The following is a 20,157-nucleotide window of genomic DNA, read 5'->3' on the forward strand; positions in this document are numbered from 1 at the left end:
TGGGTTGGATAGAATGTAATAAACTGACATGGAAACTAGAGAAAACAGAGATATTCATTGTGAGCAGAGGTGGGCTGCTAAGGTGGAACAGTGATGTGTGCTCGCCCCCGTGACTCTGAGTGCTAGTGGAGTCCAGTGCAATTACACTACTGCACATGGGAAGGTAGCAAAATTGCCTGCAGACATACAGGGTTGTGATTGTGTGGCGTTAGTAGCTCCCCAACCTGGCAGATTCTGAGCAGCCCTGGGCAAAAGCAGGACCAGAGCTCACATACCTTTGGCCCAAGGATGGGTTCCACTTACCTTCACCACCTGTTCACATCGCAATGTTTTGTGCATGCACATCCCCTCGTGCAATTTCACTTCCGCTGCACTTTGGGCAAAGAAATAAAGGCCAGTATTAACCTGGGGGTGGGCTGGTGAGCGGGAAGGAGGACTTTTTCCCAAGCAAAGAATGAGCAGAAGCCATCCAAACAGGGAAATTTGCTGAAAAATCAGAAACAAAGATAGAGGCACTCAAGGACCGGCACCGACAGAACTGGATCCATGACGCCAATCTTACATCACCGTCAGGTCACTATTGGTTCAGGTGATCTGGTCCAAACTGGGAGGAATCCACCCCTGCTTTGGCCCAATGTATTTCAATGATAAGAGAGAGAGAGTCATTTAGCCACAATGGGAATTACTCAAACCCTTTTAGAACCACAAAACCCATATTACATAAACTCCACAACTTCAAAAACATAGAACTATATGAAGAAAAGAGCCATTCTTTTTATCCAGTTTGTTGTTCAGCTAACCCAGAATGTCACTTCGCTTCTGCAATTAGAAACCTCCTTCCGAACAACTTCCGAAGCCTTTTCAATTTAAACCAAGACTTGTAGCGATGTGGCTAAGTTTGGAGACTCCTAATTTAAAGCAATATCATTTGTTTTTCTTCTTTGCCAAGAGATCTCCCGGCTGAAAAGTCAACCCTGTTTTTTTCCTTCTAACATCTATCTCCTTTTTTTCTCTTTTCTCTTCCATTCCCTTCCCCTCTCTCTTTCTTTCAGGTGAACCAGCAGGTAAAAAAGGCGTTAATTTTGTTTTTTAAAAACCCAGGAAGTGATGATGTCATGGCATGTTGGGGGAGCCTCATGCTGCCATCACCAACAGTTTTCCGAACCAGTCGCCACAACTGCTACCTAATCGCCCACACTGAACCAGTAAGATTTCACCCCTGCCTTATTGTATATGTTTTATTATAGGGGTGTCAAACTCAATTTCATCAAAAGCTGCATTAGGACTATGGCTGACCTTGGGAGACCCAGCAGGCATAGCCAACTGGGTGGGTGTGACCAACTGGGTGGGCATGGCCACTCCCCAAACTGCTGCCACGTTTCTTCTTTGCACTGGGTAGACTGGGCCAAAGCGACACAGAATCACTCTTGATTGTGAATCAGAGTACTCCCATGTCCCTTATTTTCAAATATAAACTAATTTTCCTGGCATATGGCAAAACTTTCCCTAGATATCGCTTTTTGGTGGATTTAAAACTATTCTTCAAGGCTGCATCACCAACCTGACATTCTGTATTGCAATCTGCTTGGGAAGTCACTGAGCATAATACACATAACGTCATGCCTTATTAGTTGATGAATAAATCACATTCTAAAACAAAGGCCTTTCTTAAATACAGATGAAATGACTGAATATGCAACCTTGTTTCCACTTGAAAGAGTAACTAGATTTGCAGTAGGAATTACATTGGTCTACCAAGGTACAGTTTCCACCAGAAACCTACATAGATAAAACTTGCATCTGCCTTTAAACAAAAAAGGGATGGGGTTTTAAATATACTAACCACTGTGCTGGCAGCTTTTTCTTTTTTTAAAAAAAAAAAGCAAACATTTTCCCACATATATATTCAAGGTTATTGAAAATAAAGAAGAAGGATAATTCATATAAATATTATAAAACTTTAATTAAGGGCAACTGAAGATGAAAAGCATTTTTTTTTTCAAAAGGTTATTCAATGGTGCCACCTATAGGTTCCAGCATATTCCAATATCTTAAAGGAAGTTAGCTTTGTAACAGAAGCAGCCAGTTAAAATGATCTTTGCCCAAATCATTTTTAAAAATTATTTTTAAAATGCAGGATGTAATTACTTGTAAGGAGAATTGTTTTAAAAAATTGGGGAGGGGTCCCCCCCCCACCTTTCAGTATGGCAAAACACGAAGAAGAATGCACTGTTTTGATTATGCTATCTGGTTTTAAAGCAGTTCCTTTCACATCCAATGAATAGTATAGTTACATTGCTGTAATGCATGGCTGGTTATTTACCTACAGTTCAGTCTTGCAGGCTAGTGAGAATTGATATTTCCTATGATGCACGACCAAGAAAAAAAGCTAATCTCATTCACTCTTGAATAGAAACAGCTGCACCCACCCACAGAAGATTAGAAGCAGCATGCAAAAATTCCCTGTTTTAGCCAGGTGGCTTTCTCCAAACATTCTCCTTGTCCTGTGGGTAACATGATGTCTTTGCATCTTCTATTAACTCACTCCATTTTGCTTAACAGATGTCAAGCAGGTTTTCATCAAATTCTGTAGCCTGAGGTAAAAGGAAGCCAGTATAAGTTCAAATGAAAAGAATTATTATTTTTTAACTGAAACTTGGAAGAGTGTGAAGATAGAACTTATAATGAGAAACTAGCATCAGTCCTAACTTTCTAGAGATGAAAATGTCTTTCCTTTTGAAAATGACTGTGTGTTAGGAGTAATTTCCAATTTTATCCAGGATGCCGATTATTGTGCCCGGTTGAATAAACCTTATAAAAACTCACTGCAAATATGGGAATATAAATAAAGGAGTTAATATCCACATAAAGAATAAGAACAATGGTACTTAAATTTTTAAAGTACCATTCACCTGGTCAAGAATTTCTAATTTTTCTTTTCATGATTTCAATAGATATCTATATCTATCCTCTGTCCTCTATCCCAGTGATGGCAAACCTATGGCACAGGTGCCCCAGCTGGCACACAGAGCCATAACTGCTGGAACACAAGCTGTTGCCCTAGTTCAGCTCCAGCGTGCATGTGTGTTCCAGCCAGCTGGTTTTTGGCTTGCACAGAAGCTTTGGGAGGGCATTTTTGGCTTCCAGAGATCCTCCAGGGGGGTGGGGGAGGTTGTTTCTAACCTCCTCCAGCTCCAGGGAAGCCTTTGGAGCCTGGTTAGGGCAAAACACGAGCCTACTGGGTCCATCAGAAGTTGGGAAATAGGCTGTTTCCAGCCTCCAGAAGGCCTCTGGGGGTGGGGGAAGCTGTTTTTGCACTCCCCAGGAATTTGATTGCGGGTGTGGGCACTCGTGCATGTGCGACAGCGCACCCGCATGCGCTTTTGGCACCCAAGGAAAAAAAGGATCACCATCATTGCTCTATCCTCTATCCCCTGTCCCCTGTCCCCTGTCCCCTGTCCCCTAACCCCTATCCCATCTGTCTCCTATCTATCTATCTATCTATCTATCTATCTACCTACCTACCTACCTACCTACCTACCTACCTACCTACCTATCTACACAGAGAGAGAGAGAGTACTTGAACTGCATAATAAACTATATATTGCTAATGATGTATTCCTAATAAAGTGGGATTGCTTGTGTGAGTCTTGTGGAATAATTATCCTGGATCTGGTAAGTAGAGGAAGCCAACAAATAAAGAGAAAATGTTGTTTAACAATTATTGTTGAATCTGTTCTTCAGGACCACATATCAGCATTCAGCACACTACTTACAAAGAGCATCTTGGGGTCCATTTCTCATTGGTTCAATGTATGTTTTTGCCTTAATTACTTTCTGGGCTTTTGATTTTTATATTTATTTATTTTTGTTTATTATTTTTTTTATATACCAAAGCACTTAATTCCTATACGAGGTGGTTTTTTAAAGAAAAAAACACTGGTCATTTCCTTATTCTAGAGGGCTTTCAAACTCACAGCCCACAGGTCAGATGCTTCACATGCTGGCCTTATCCATGCCCGCTTTAGTGAAGGAGAAAAAAGTCCCAAAAAATCAGTGATGCTGCCATGATGACGTGAGTTTGACACCTCTGTTCTAGAACATCCTGACATGTGTGTCAATTTACTACCTGGTTACCTCGTACTTGAGCCATCTATTAAACATGATGGAGTGGAGGTGGTATTTGTCCTTATATGATTAACCCTTTGAAGAAGAAAATCTATCCAAATAGGAGGAGAGAGAAATAGCACCGAATAAGAAGCAGCAGGAGAAAGAATAGTGTTTGTGAATAGGATCCTATTCAACTGTCAGTGAATGGGATTCTGAAACGCAGTAAATACCCACAGTAAGTATAGATCTTGAGTAAATCAAATAATTTTATTAAGTGCTCATCCATTCACACAATAATATAAATGAACATAAAATAATGCCACATCTAAGACTCTTACATTTATCCTAGATGTATAACTAAATTAGAGAAATTCCTACTAATCAATAGTACATTTTTTCTAATCCTGCAGGTGACTGTACAAAATTCATATCTCTCTTTCTCTCTCTTGGTCTCTCACTCTCTCTCACTCTCCCCCCCCCACCTTGAAATGGCAAGCTTTGCAACATAAAGTAAAATTGGAACAGTTATATAATAGGGCCAGTAAGACAGGATTGTGTATATGACAGCTTAAGAACAGAGAACTAGGAGTTCATATTCTATTGATTCAACCTCCTCACAGCCACAAGGATAACTGGTACAAGGCAGCCTTTTATCATATTTGCTAAACAAGGCTTTCTCACAAGAATGGAGGCTGTTTGATAATGGTATATTAGACTATATATATAGGAAAATCAGAATAACAAAATAACAGAGTTGGAAGGGATTTTTGAGATCTTCTAGTCCAGGGGTAAGCAAAGTTGGCTCTTCTATGACTTGTGGACTTCAATTCCCAGAATTCCTGAGCCAATCATGCTAGCTCAGGACTTCTGGGAGTTGAAGTCCACATGTCATAGAAGAGCCAACTTTGCCTACCCATGTTCTAGTCCAACCCCCTGCTCAAGCAGGAGAACCTATACTATTTCAGACAAATTATCTTCCAGTCTCTTTGAAATACTCCAGTAATAGAGCATTCTCAACTTCTGAAGACAAGCTGTTCCACTGATTGATTGCTCTCGCCGTTAGGAAATTTCCCCTTACTTCTAGGTTGTTTCTTTCCTTGAGTAGTTTCCATCTATTGTTTCTTGTCTTGCCTTCAAGTGCTTTGGAAAATAGGTTAACCCCCTATAATTTGTGGCAGCACCTTATATATTGGTACACTGCTATCATATCACCCACAGGCCTTCTTTTTATTAAACTAGACAAAATAAATTTCTGTAATCATTCTTCATATACTTTCCCTAATCATCTTTATTGCTCTTTCCAGACTGGTTTGGCCAAACCGGTAGCACATCGCTGGCATCATCATGATGATGTCACAGAACTGGTTCAATCAGTGTCAATCTGTGGACACCGCCATCTTTTTTTTTTAAAAAAAAAAGTGGAATTCTTTTGAGGGGGTTGGATTTGGGGGGATTTTTCTTCTGTTCATTTGCAGAAACTGAGTTTCTAGAATTGCATATACATTGTTTTTGGCTTTTGGAGGGGATTACTTTTTCAGCATTACGCATGCGCATACCCACAAGGCACGGCCATACGGCGCAGAAGAGAACCAGCAGCGAGGTAAGTTGGAACCCATCACTGAGACTGTCTACATTTTTTTCATAATACGGTGTCCAAAACTGGATACAGTATTCTAAGTGTGGTCTTATTAAGGCTTTACAAAGTGATATTAATATTTCATGTGATCTTCATTCTCTCCCTTCCTTAATGCAACCTAGAATTGCATTGGCTTTTCTGGCTGTGCCTGCTGCATCATCTGGCTTTAAGGAACAATTACTATTTTCTAGATTAAGTAACCTGACATCAGCAATAATTGCAATTGTTCAATATCTGACTCTGTAGACTGCTTAGAGAGGGCTGTAAAGCACTATGAAGCAGTATATAAGTGCTATTGCTATTAAGGTGGTTAAATGATTATCATTTCTATTCTCATCTTCTAAGAATGCAGCTTGAGTTTTACTTCCTCCAACAGTTCTGATGCCAATTGAAGCAAACACCTGGTTTTCACTGATAGATCACTTGGGAATTCACCCATAACAAATAGCAAATTACAAAGCTGTAAATCAAGATGCCCAGGCTGAGATACACAGAGCACAGAGAATTCAGAATTTTGAAAAGGCAGCGTTCCTCACAAAATTAGTTACCAGATGTTGGAAGGGGCTAGTTGTTTGCTTATTAGGGCACAGTAACTATGGATGTTGATGATTCACTTTGAAAATAACACAGGGAATTCTGTATAAAATGGATATCTGCAGAAAGTATTTCTGATGTGGTACTCAAAAAAGGTAGGAATGGACAAATCTAAAAGGTGAAATATGTGAGAAAAACCAAAAATAGATCTCAGTTCCAGAAGGGTTTATTCTGGTAGAATTAAGTTTATGCCACATGATAAAAATTTCAAAAGAAACTTTTTAAAATGAGAAACAGGTCCTAAATGAACTGGATTAACTAATAGTTTTGGTTTTTCATATATAGAAGTTTTTCCATATTTCTTTGCTATTTTCTATAGGTTAAGTGGTGATTTGTAGCCCAGATAGACTTGGAGGTAGCCAAGCAGAAAAGCTCCAAGGGATATGCGGAAAAAAATAGGTAAGAATTGGCCATGTCAGGAGGTTAGAAAATACATGGGACTTGGAGTACTTCAGAGTGGTCACATAGAACGAATACTCATGAATACTCAGGTTTCTCTTTCAATTCTTTTGGGACTCAAAATTATTTTGGCAGCTGGACTTTGAATTAAATCCTGATGTGTATCAAAAAGTATGCAGATATGTATTGAAAAGTATGAAGAACAGATGAAGAGCTTTTGATTTAAGAAATGAACGATACAGTAAAAGTTTTAAGTCTTCATTTGTTTCTACCTGGCCTGAATCTTTGCATAAATTAAAAACAGCATTGGAGGTGCTAAAATATTATTTATTTCTGGCATTGTTTATGAGAACCATATTCAGGTATGATGTCATTTTATGGTTTTCGTTCAGTGTGACTTTTTTTTAATTAATGGGCATAATGTTAAGGTAGACAAAACTTATGAAATGTTAAATAAAAGTAACTTTTTTAAAAGTAAATCTCTGAAACCAATGAATATTTTTCTGTTTCAAGCTGTAAATATGTAAATCACTGGATCATCTAATCAATTTTGATTAAAAAGTTGAAAATATATTGTACATATCTCTGAGCTAATCATCCTGATTTTTATGCTTTTTTCTCTACTACCACATTCCCTACTCTGGTTTTTTATTTTTATTTTTATTTTTTTTTATTTTTAAATTTTAAAAATTTTTATTACAAATATATACACATTTACATACAATATATGTTTTATATTAATACAAGGCTAAATCAACGCGTAACAAATAAACGAACAAACAAACATGACAAACAAACAAACAAAAATATTCTTAAAAAAAAGATCTAATTGCTTATTTAAGTACATTAATAACAATAACTATTCACTTAGCATATTTTATAATATTTGTACTTATATTCCCTTCAGGAGGTAAGTTTTGAATGATTTTTGATTTTAAATTATTTTCTGGTGAAGCATGTTGTGTCCTCAGCGTATACCATTTTCTCTTGTAGGTTATCACTGTTTTTTAAATCATTTAATTCTTTCTTATCCGCCTTCTTTTATTCATATTCAATTTCTTTAATGTCATACAGATCTTTTTTTATAAAAAGGTTTTTTGTATATATGTCTTTTGTATTTTTTTTTCTATGTAATGAAAAGGATATAAAGTATTGTTAATTTGATTTTTTCTTTTGAATTTTATTTCTTTTCTTAAACCAGTTATAAAGATGTATCCAGGTTTTATCGTGTTCGGAATCCTCTTTATTTTTTAATTTAATTGTTAGTGCGTCAAATTCAGCACAGTCTAATATTTTTTTAATTATCAAATCATCTTCAGGTGGTTCGGGTTGCTTCCAATTTTGAGCTATCGTTATTCTAATTGCTGTCAATATATGAATTAATAAGTAGTGTTTGTTTTTTTCAATTTTTTGATCTATAATTCCCAGGAGAAAGGCTTCAGGTTTTTTATTTATCTTCATTTGTAAAATCTCTTCTATCCAATTCTGCATTTTGTTCCAGAATTTTTTCATTTTTGAGCAGGTCCACTCTGGTTTTTTAATGGCTTCTCAGTAACATGCCCTTTACTGATCTCATTTCCCAGCAAGTCATGAAATGCTATAGTCACAGAGTGTCACATTCTCTGGTCAAACATTTTAATTGGGTTTGATTGAGTTTCTGATCATTCTAGGTATGCCACTGATGTGGTTGCATTGAATAATTGAGTTGCTTTTCTGCCCAGATAAATCAAATATGTGACAAAGAAGATTTTCAGAAATCCTGTGCACCATTGTTTGCTGAGCTACATTTGATAAGCATCAAAAAATTACTAGGGTTTCCTGGAACTCAATTTAAGTGCCTCTGGTCTATAGCCTCCAGGGATAATATTTCATGGTTTTGCTATCCAAATGAATTTAACTGAATATATATCCAAACTATAAATTAAGTGGGACTACCTTTTTTGCATCAAATATATGTGTGTGTAACGGAATAAATAATATGTTTGCTGCTAACCTTTCTATATATGTAAACATATCCTCCTTATTCTATCTGGAAAAAAGGAGAATTCTTTGTTGCTTGTTTGTTGGCTTGCAAAGGAATGCATTTTTGTAAAAAAAAAAAATGTTCTGGTTGTAAAACACAAAATATTCATTGGGAAACCTGATCCATTTTCTAAGATCACAGGATGTATACTATCATTGTTCAAATTCTCCATTGTCTGATGCAGGAACTTATCCAGGTAGCATTCTTATCACCATGGTTATCTGTCTGAACTCTAGATAATCTGCAAATTGAAAAAGAATATATATTAGAATATATATATATTATTTTTCAATGTATGTGTGTTTGTGTGTGTGTGTCTTGCAGGATGTAATTAATTGGGGTGTGTAAAACCCAGAAAAGTTTTATAAGGTTATCTCCAAGGAAACTGATGGCAAGAAATAGTATTGACTGCTAAAGAGAACCACATTGACAAGCATTGAATAGAAGATATTTATCCCTTCCTTTTCATTAACAGCAAAAATGTTACAAACAAACAAACACACACACACACACACACACACACACACACCTATCCCAAATCTTAAATCGGAAGCTTTAAAACACAATTTTGAGTGTACTGAAATAAAAATGTAAGTTCCATTCTATAATGAATTTATTGTGTTTCAGTGCTTTTATTTAATGGCTTTTTTTTTTTTACACCAGTTTTAACCATCTTATCACAATGAAGGTCTATTCAGTGAGAGGTAAATTCAGAGGAACTGCCTATCCAACACAACAAAGATCGCTGCAGTGCAATGCACAGTGGCTATAAGCTTTTGTGAGCTACGCTCTATTTGTCAGACATAAAAAGTGTTCTTTCTCATCTTCCTATTTATGTATTTATTTCATGTATTTGCCAACCATCTCTCAACAAAACAACTCTGAGCAGCTTACAACATAAAAAATTCAAATCATAACTTAAATGTTTATAAGATAATGAAAATAGAAATCCCAATCTAGACAAAGTCATAATTAAAAGGTCGAGGAGGGATGCATTGGTGGCAGCGGGATTGCCTTTTTAATTCATCCACTACCTAACCCTAACCTCTAATGTGATGCTCCAATATATACGTATTAGTCAACAGGAAGAGAAATGCAAAAAGTATACTAAAGAATACTTTAGTATTCAGAACTAACACTTCTAGCTCTTTTGTAATGACGGTGGTGGTGGTGGTGATGGTTGTGGTGGTATACTGATGTGGAGATAAATCTTTGGATGGGTTGCACCTCTTTTTTCCAGTCCTCTTATGAAATCCCTTTTGGGGATTTCAAGATTACTTTGTCTTGAAGGTTGCTTCTCTTCAAGGTTACGTCTTGAGGTTCCTGCACTAGTTTTTAAATATTGGCAGTTTTTAATATAGAACTGTACTAATTTAGTTTTGTTTGTTTGTCCTACCCAAGATGTAGAAAGACATATCTGGCAGAAAGTGAAATAAGTGTAATTTTACCATAATTGAGTCTCCAGTACCCCAGAACCTATACATCACAATGGACAGTGGGGAAGTTAAGGATATCCTCCATTTTCCCTCTTTTCATTTCCTTTGCCTGCTTTTTGTCTATACTGATGTTACATAAAATTGACAACTTCTAAATGTGTGGACTTCAACTCTGGCCTGTCCATCTAATTTAATATTTTTAATCTGGGTATTTGAGGGGAGGGGTTCTAGTTTTGTATATTGATTGAGTCAATTTTAGTTGGGCATTTAATAAAACTAACATACATACATACATACATACATACATACATACATACATACATACAGTCCTAGTTGGACTATTGATCATTGATTATATTTTGTTATAGGTTCAATAGAGACCTACCAGTATAATATTCTCTTTTTTAGGTCTAATTAGAAATACAGGCTAAATAAACTGTATAGAGTGGAGACATTTTCAGTGGCACAATTAAATCTTTCTAATGGGTGGAGCTAACTCCCAAGAATGGGATGACACCATCATCCCATGATGACACCAACTCTACATGTGGCTACCTCTAAAGAATCTTCAGAAACTTCAGATCGTGCAGAATGCCGCTGCGAGAGCAGTCATGGGCTTCCCCAGGTATGCCCATATCACACCAAGACTCCGCAGTCTGCATTGGTTGACGAACAGTTTCCAGTCACAATTCAAAGTGTTGGTTATGACCTATAAAGCCATTCATGGCATCGGATGAGAATATCCCCGGGACCGCCTTCTGCCGCACGAATCCCAGTGACTGGTTAGGTCCCACAGAGTTGGCCTTCTCTTGGTCCCATCAACAAAACAATGTCATTTGGCGGGACCCAGGGGAAGAGCCTTCTCTGTGGCGGCCCCAACCCTCTGGAACCAGCTCCCCCTAGAGATTAGAACTGCCTCCACCCTCCTTGCCTTTCGTAAACTCCTTAAAACCCACCTCTGCCGTCAGGCATGGGGGAATTGAGACATCTTCCCCGGGCCCATACAGTTTATGCATGGTATGTTTGTGTGTATGTTTTTGCTTTTTAATAAGGGGGTTTTGGTGATTTTTAAATTATTAGATTTGTTGTACATTGTTTTATTGTTGTTGTGAGCTGCCCCAAGTCTGTGGAGAGGGGCGGCATACAAATCTAATTAATAATAATAATAATAATAATAATAATAATAATAATAATCTCAGCCAATGAGGACTGAGTCCAACAAATTGTACATCTTAGTCCTCCTGCCTCAATTTCCCCTCTTTGACTCAGTCTTCAGGAAAGAGAGGATGCATGTATCCAATTCCCATTCTTGAGTTGTTCTTTCCATCCAGTCAAAATTATTTTTGTAAGTTTTTTCCCCTGCTGATGGCATTTCATCTGCAATCACTAGGTCAAACACGGCAATGGGCTTCATCTCTCACCACCAGCCAAGGGACCTTTGATCCAGCAATCTCAATTGCATTGGTCTCTAGAGCATTGCTCCATCTCCTTCTGCTGTCAAAAGGCATTGTGATTTGGCCACGGAGCTCTGCTCTTAGGGCAACTTTCAGCTCTCTAAATTGATTGCACTTCCAATTTGATGGATTGTCACCTGAGCCTCACACTCGGGTGACCAACTGCCAGAGTAGCTTTGCACTACGCTACTGTTAGGCCAGGGAGAGATGCCTCAAACTTTACTTTTGCTGCAGACGTTTTTGCACTTGAGCAGCCACCAATTTCTAATATTTACTATTACTGAACATCCAAAACATACTATTTAATCCTATATGTATATATGTCATATGTCTGCATACATATTATACACAGGCACTAAAAAATATACATTATCTACTATATGTAAGCTCCATTTTTGCTACCCCCATTGAGTCCCCCCTTGTGGGCAGCAGCCCATGACCCATACATGATCCAAATTTGCATACCCACCACTGATTGGCTGTTGTGGCAGTGGGAGATTTAAGCTGCTCTCAGTGGCTGATCAGCTGCAGGGAACCATTTAAAAGTGGCTTCCCTGCTGCCTGCTGGCATTTCGTTTTTCTTTAGCAAAAGCTAAATATAAGGTGCTGAACGGTTCCTACATCTTGCCTCTTCATTTCCCGCGCAATCTAACAACAACTGTTAAAGACAACTCTGTATTGATAAACCCAAGGGCAAGATATCAAATACTGATATAAAAATGTCTTTGCCAGCTAACAAAATCTGAAAAAATGATCCCCATTTTAAAAAAAAAAGACATTCAGAAGTTATGAACTAAGATCTCTAAATTGTAGCTTGTTAGATTGTACAGATTCTCAAAATTGTAAGAATTAGTGCTAGTTTAACTTCCATTGCCTATGAGGTAATGATAACTGTGTGAATAAATGATTTAGTAGTGCCATATTGGAAAAATAAATTCATGCAAGAATGTAGCTTTCAGCAAGAAAACCATGAAGAAGAAAAGTCCCGCCTCCCAAATACAAATGGAAATTATTTCCAGAGGTTATCTGATCATCAAAGTATTTCTGAAAATGAAATCCTATTCATGTTTAATCTGAAGTAAATCCTGTCATCAAAAGCCTCTGCCTGGAATTTTGCACAGAGTTTTTGGTGGCAAGATAGCAATTTTTCCATATAATGTAAAACATTTGTCCTCTTTCATGCTCAGATTATCTTGACCTACTAATTGTAATGGCATTTAAACTGGCTTCTGCTTATATTAAATTGCTGGAAATTGAGTTCTTCTGGTTGGATCAAAAGAAGAAAAATTCACCCCAGTTTACATAGCTGTCTCCAGCTCTTTGGAACTTCATTAATGACAGCAACTTGTTTCTGGACAATTAGACACCAAGCTGCTTGTTAGCAGCAGGTAGCAATCACTTTTTGTCTGCTTCTTGATTCATTGCATTTACATGGTAAAGACAGCAATTGTGTGATCAGCTTTGTGCTTGCTGCATATCTTTTAAAGCTAAATAGGAAGATATAAGGAACATTTAAGCAGCCCTTGGAAAAGGATTGCAAGTTTCACATTTTTCTTTCATGAAAGGAGGAGAGTTAGAGAAAAAAACCCTTTTCTTTAGCCATTAAAAAGAGAGAGAAATAGTTAAAGGAAATATTTCTTTTTTAATCTATCAGGAAAAGGTAAAGAAAACAAATACAGTAATACCTCGTCTTACGAACCTAATTGGTTCCTGGGGGAAGTTCGTAAGACGAAAAGTTCGTAAGACGAAACATTGTTTCCCATAGGAAACAATGTAAAGTCAATTAATCCGTGCAACAACAAAAAAATGCAAAAAAATGCCGCCGCCCGGCTGTCACCATTTGAAACAGCCGGGGGGCTTCCCAGCAGCCTCCTGAACGCCAAACCTGAACTTCCGGGTTCGGCGTTCGGGAGGCCGCCGAGAAGCCCCCCGGCTGTTTTAAAAGGTGACAGCCGGGCGGCGGGGCTTCTCGGCGGCCTCCCGAACCCCGAACCCGGAAGTTTGGCAAAAGTTCGGGTTTGGGAGGCCGCTGGGAAGCCCCGCAGCCCGGCTATCATCTTCTAAAACAGATGGGGGGCTTCCCAGCAGCCTCCTGAACCCGAACGCCAAACCCGAACTTCTGGGTTCGGCGTTCGGGAGGCCTCCGAGAAGCCCCCCCGGCTGTTTTAAAAGGTGACAGCCTGGCGGCGGGGCTTCTCGGCGGCCTCCCAAACCCCGAACCCGGAAGTTCGGCAAAAGTTCGGGTTTGGGAGGCCGCTGGGAAGCCCCGCCGCCCGACTGTCGTCTTTTTTCCTGCATTGTAATATTACCCCAGGAAGTAACTACTCCTGACATTTGAGACCCAAGTGGTGAGCTCCAGTTTCTGTTCCAGCTCTTGCTCATCTAGAAATTTGAAAGAATACAGAGATGAGTACTGTGCTGTAGAGCAGTGATGGCTAACCTTTTTCATGTTTTGTACTGAAAGTGTGCATGTGCACTGTTGCGGGTATGCGTGCATGCTGGCACCCATAATGTACTTGTGACACCCCCATGCCCTGCCTCCCACGCACATGTACACAACTCCCCCCCATGACTGTTAAATTTGCTCAAGAATCTGTTTTGAGTCAGAGTTTTTAAAAGTCCAATTATACAAAGTTAACACAGTCATTTCCATCCTGCAGACAAAACCACAACAACATAAGAAGGTTGGTGAGGCAGGATGTACCTTTGGAGAACCCATGCTGATTCTCCTTCCCCGAGGCTTATTCTTCTAACACAGTAGCATGCAATAGACCGAATTCTCAGTTATCAAAGAAGGCTTCAAAAAACAGAATTCCCGGAAAAGCCAACTTTACAGAAAGAGAAACAAAAATGAAAGCAGGAATTGATTATATTCACACTTGTTAAAAAAGTATTCTATTCTATTCTATTCTATTCTATTCTATTCTATTCCATTCTATTCCATTCCATTCGATTCCATTCTATTCTATCCAATTCCATTCCATTTTCCATTCCTTACAAAAAGATCAAGTGATATAGAGTAGTTTTGGGAGAGATATTACATTGTAACCGTACCAAAGACTACTATCTGCCAAGTCTACCAGGACTGCAAACCTCTAGAAATCTCTGATCCTGGGATGACTGGCAGATGATGGAAATATACAGGAGTGGGCTTCAAAAATTGTAGCAAAGGGTTCTCTGCTATGGTGGATGTGGCCTAGTCAGCCACCTGCACCATGCCGGGAGAGCATTTTTGCCCTTCCCAGGCTCTGGAGGTTTTCCCTGAGCCTTCGGAAGGGCAAAAATGGCTGCCACGGGCTCCAGAGGCCCTCTAGAGGCCAGAGCTTGTCCTGTTTCTGGTCTTCCTGAACCACTACAAGCTCCCTGCACTTACCTGCATACAAAATGGGCCGCATGGGGAATCCAAGGAGGGGCAGGCCAGCCAGGAGCAGGATTTGGGGGTTCTCCAAACTACACAGAAGCTTAGCTAGAGGTTCTCCCAAACCCCTGTGAACCACCAGCAGCCCACCCCTGGAAATATGTAATGCTCCTGATAGGTGATAGCAAAGGCATATATTGGTAAGCTGGGTCTAGAAGGTGGCCTTCACAAAACAGATAAAACTGAAGGGAGGGAAAAGATTCTCTCATGACTATGACAAGAAATTCTTGCAACTTGGGTCAAAACCTGGCTGTGTTGCCTTGCATGGGAGACACAAAGGCCCACATAGCCATAAGGTTTCTTGGCTCCATGAGAATCTGAGCCCCCCACTTGGATTAACAACTCTTACAGTAGTTCTCCCATCTTGGAACTCTCGATCATTTACAACTTTGTAATGTTGTTTTACATTTTTAAATTTGAATCTTAAATTATTCAGTTTCTAATGTTTTATTGTGTTTATTAAATTGTACATTGCCCAAATCCTCTCTGTGAGGGAGATCGGTGGTTAAAAAGTTTGATATATAAATAAACAAATAAACTCCAGGAATCCTTTTGCTGGCTAAAAGTTTAGAATATCTTCTCCCTATTCTTTTCAAAACTACTGTGATGAAAATGTTGGGCTAATTCCCTGTTTGGCTATAGAAATTCACTGGGTGACTTTGTCTCAATTCTCTCTGAATGACAGAATTGAAGTTGGGGGAAAGGCATAAAATAATAAAAAATAGTAATTTATTAAATATACGTGCTGTTTGAGTCCCATCAACTCTAGGTGGCTAAGACCCTCCCTATAAGCTTTCATGAGGAGAGAAAAGGCAAAGTATGCCATAAATTAGTATCTGCATCTGGCAAACCTAAAATGTTGTTGCTAAGGACAGAAGACTATGAAATGTTTAGCCAGTTGAGTTCAGTTGCTAGGCCAGCAGGTAGTCAATTGTTAAAGCAATTCAGCTCTTCAGAATAAAAGTAGCATGTTCTGACCTAGATTTATTGATACTCCTGTGCATCAGTGGGGAAATCACAAGAATAGCAGATAGATTCAAGTACAGGTATGCAAGAATCACACTGCATTCAAAAGCACAATGTAATCCATGTCATCCTTGGAACTTTTATATGCTATCGTACTCAGAGTTTTCAAGAACAAAGTGGCGTATGGAATTGAGGGATGGGTGGGTGAGTGGATGAATGGATTCCTGATGCTTAATAGAACCTTTAATGCTCAGGTTCTTTATCCAAGAAAATCCCAGGAAATTTATCATAAGCTATCAAAAAGCCATCATGGTCCTTGGCCGCATTCATAGAGATCTAGAATCAAGATCACATGAAGTGTTAATTCAAAAAAGATGTTGAGAACCTAGAAAGAGTGCAGGGAAGAGCAAAATGATTAGAGGACTGGAAACTAAAACATACAAAAAACAGTTGCAAGAATTGGATACACCCAGGGGTGGGCTCATGCCTGGACAGGGAGGGGGAAACGCAGTGGGGGTAGCGAAAATGGAGCTCCACCCCAGAGCACCCATTTGCACTGAAAGTTGAAAGAAAATGCAGGGCATCCTGCACAGTGTGGTAGTAAAAAATTGGGTAGCCCTTCACTGGATATATCTAGTTTAATGAAAAGAAGAATTAGGGGTGATATGATAGCAGTGTTCCAATATCTAAGGGCCTGCCAACAAGAAACAAGGGTGGGGGAGTGTCAGCCTATTCTCCAAAGCATCTGAGGGTAGAACAAGAAGCAATGAATGGAAACTAATCAAGGACAGAACCAACCTATAACTTTCCTAACAGTTAGAACAATTAACCAGTAGAATGGCTTGCTTCCAGAAGTTGTAGATGCTCCCACACTGGAGGTTTTTAAGAAGAACTTGGACAACCATTGGTCTGAGATGGTATAGGGTTTCTTGCTTGAGCTGGGAGTTGGACTAGAAGACCTCTAAGATCCCATCCAACTCTATTATTCTGTTAAACAACCTGGCTTAACTCAGAACAGAATGTTATGGGTAAACTAGATTTTCTTCTTGGGAGAAACACCCAGTAAATTGGAGATATGGGAGGGAAGTGCATGCATGTACACTGCTCAAAAAATAAAGGGAACACTTAAACAACACAATATAATTCCAAGTAAATCAAACTTCTATGAAATCAAACTATCCACTTGGGAAGTAACACTGATTGACAATCAATTTCACATGTTGTTGTGCACATTCATCTTTGTACAGAACAAAGTATTCAATGATAATATTTTCTTCATTCAGATCTAGGATGTGTTATTTGAATGTTCCCTTTATTTTTTGAGCAGGATTCTACAGTGTGTGTGTGTGTGTGTGAATATAAATATATAAAAAATTATTTCAATCCAATTGGATTTCTAGGAAGCTAAAAAACACCAATATAAAGATCTAAGCTTGCACAGGCATAATGTATTGAAAAAAGAGTCACAAATTACATGTCATCTAGAGAATTTTTTAAAAAGAAAAAAATCAACACGCCTAATAGTTTCCTTTTGTATTAACAAAACACCTTTGCTAATAGTATGTTTTGTATTAACAAAAACACTTGGAGCACTTTTAAAGTGTGTATTATTTACGCCACAGACCATAATAATACTGAAACCTATTGAGCCATTTATTTAATACAGCAACACCACTCTATCTATTCATGTTAAACAAATGTCTAGATAACCCTTATCAGCTGTGTTTTGCTTATCCTACTATCATGGTTTTTCAGGACCAATCACTTTTTGTGAATATATATTGTGCAACTGGTTTCATTACAGGAGAAGACACTTCAGAAAATCAGAAAACGGAAAACTTTGTGTGGATCATAGCGGGAAAAAAATCCAGTAAGGATTCTTCTTCAAGGAACACAATGATCACATTCAAATTATTATATTTTTGAACATCTTATATGAAGCTCTAGCTCCCAAGAGAATCTGTAATGTAGAAAAAAGTAGAAGGAAAAACATGACAATTGTAGAGTGGATGGATCTGATTACAATAGCAATGAATTGCACCGCAGAGACGCCTTCCCCAGATTTCAGATGGATCCTTCTGACTTCTGCCTGGAGATGTCTGGAGCTGAATCTGAGCTCTCTTGTCCAGATATGTTTGTCCAGATATGAATGAAGATGATTATATATGATATGGCTTATCTTTCTCTTCATAATATGGTCTAATGGGTACAAAGTTTAAGTTGAGCTAATATCAGCTTCAGGAGTGGGATTCACATAATTTATCTACCAGTCCATCCAGCAGCACCAAAAATGTGAGTGCGCAGAAGTACAAAGCCTTCTGCATGTGTGTTTGGCTCACACACAAAGCTTGAAAATGTAGCAGCAGTCAAAGATCACTCTTGGTGTCAGTGCTGTTGTGTAGCTCAGCTGAGACACAGCAATCCGCTCTACCACGCAAATCAGCTGAGATTTTTAAAACGGGAATATAGGACAGGGAGGGCGGGGCCAAGCAGTGGTGGTATTTGTCAATTTGTCAAACTGATCAAAATTACCACTACTGGCTCTCCTGAATCGGTCCAAACTGGCTGAATACCACTTCTGATCAGCTTCATAACTTAGTCATACACTCCTACTGAGTTCTGTTAGCCAGTATTTGTGGAGACAGGAAGGAGATAATTCCTAATAATAATAATAATAATAATGAGCCAGGGTGGCGCAGCAGGTAAAGTGCTGTACTGCAGGCCACTGAAGCTGACTGTAGATCTGGAGGTCAGCGGTTCAAATCTCATCACCGGCTCAAGGTTGACTCAGCTTTCCATCCTTCCGAGGTGGGTAAAATGAGGACCCGGATTGTGGGGGCAATAGCCTAGTTCTGTTTAAAAAGTGCTATTGCTAACATGTTGTAAGCCGCCCTTAGTCTAAGGAGAAGGACGGCATAAAAATTGAATAAATAAATAAATAATCATATTCATATGAATAAATTCTAAAACCCTTGGTGCATATCTTCTCTTTACTGTGCTACATGTCCTATAGTCCATATGAACTGGGATTGAGGCTTAGTCCATGAATATATATAAAAGACAATACAATTTCTGTATTTAAATTTATGTCATTCCTTAAAACTGGTTGAACAGACTCATAAATAGCTCTTCTATATTTTTTGGAAGATGAGTAATGTAGAGGACCCAGTATGCCAAATTTGTGGGAAGGATGTTGAGAAGACTGGAATTAGATCAAGGAATGACCTTTGTCAGTAAGGTTGGTGATTTTCCCAACTTGGTGATTCAGATATCCGGAAATTACAATTTTTATCACATTTTTTTAAAAAAAACCCATCTATCCTTTTCTCTCTGTGTCATTCTGTTTTCTTCCTACTTGTCCAGATATAGATTGTTAAATTTTGAACAGCAATACAACTTCTCTGCAGTTAACAAAGTTACCCTTCTATTTCCATCAGTGCAGCGAGAGAAAGATTTGGTTTTAAAACACTTGAAATGTATTTGAGAATGGAATCCCACTGATTGTTGTAATAAACATGTTAGGAGGGAGTTTGCCTACAGGTCATTCTAACAAGTAAAGAATAAAAGGGCTATTTTGTGATAAGACTGCAAACTAATTTAGCTAGGGAAATTCTTTTCTGGGTTTCCTCTCAATTATTGCAGTAATATGAAACCACCATTTTAAATGAGGATAACCCTTGAGTTTATTTATTTGTTTGTTTGTTTGTTTACTTACTTACTTACTTACTTACTTACTTACTTACTTACTTACTTACTTACTTACTTACTTACTTATTTGATTTCTATGCCACCCCTCTCTGGGGACTCGGGGTGGCTCACAACATATAAAATAAACAGTACACATTATCTTAAATCCAATTAACTAATTAAAAATCTAACCCTCCCCCCAAAAAACCATTTAAAAACAATCATTCCATTCACTCCACATTCTCTCAACACATTAATTGGGCAGGGGACAAGATCTAATGGCCCCAGGCCTGGCAGCATAAGTGAGTCTTCAGACTCTTACAGAAGACAAGGAGGGTGGGGGCCTACGAATCTCCAGGAGGAGCTGATTCCAGAGGGCCTGGGACCCCACAGAGAGTGCTCTCCCCCTAGGCCCTGCCAAATGGCATTGTCTG

At 38.6% G+C, this 20,157-nt stretch overlaps 1 long non-coding RNA gene across 1 annotated transcript; it reads left to right on the plus strand.

The window, feature by feature from the left end:
• Positions 1–1,997: 1,997 nt before the first annotated feature.
• Positions 1,998–19,005, plus strand: LOC139165781 (uncharacterized). The gene is made up of 3 exons (XR_011558800.1): positions 1,998–5,710; positions 6,660–6,739; positions 17,841–19,005. It is a non-coding gene; the product is annotated as an uncharacterized lncRNA (long non-coding RNA).
• Positions 19,006–20,157: the final 1,152 nt, after the last annotated feature.

Source organism: Erythrolamprus reginae, chromosome 3 (assembly GCF_031021105.1).
Source record: "Erythrolamprus reginae isolate rEryReg1 chromosome 3, rEryReg1.hap1, whole genome shotgun sequence".
In the NCBI taxonomy this organism is placed as follows: Eukaryota; Metazoa; Chordata; class Lepidosauria; order Squamata; family Dipsadidae; genus Erythrolamprus; species Erythrolamprus reginae.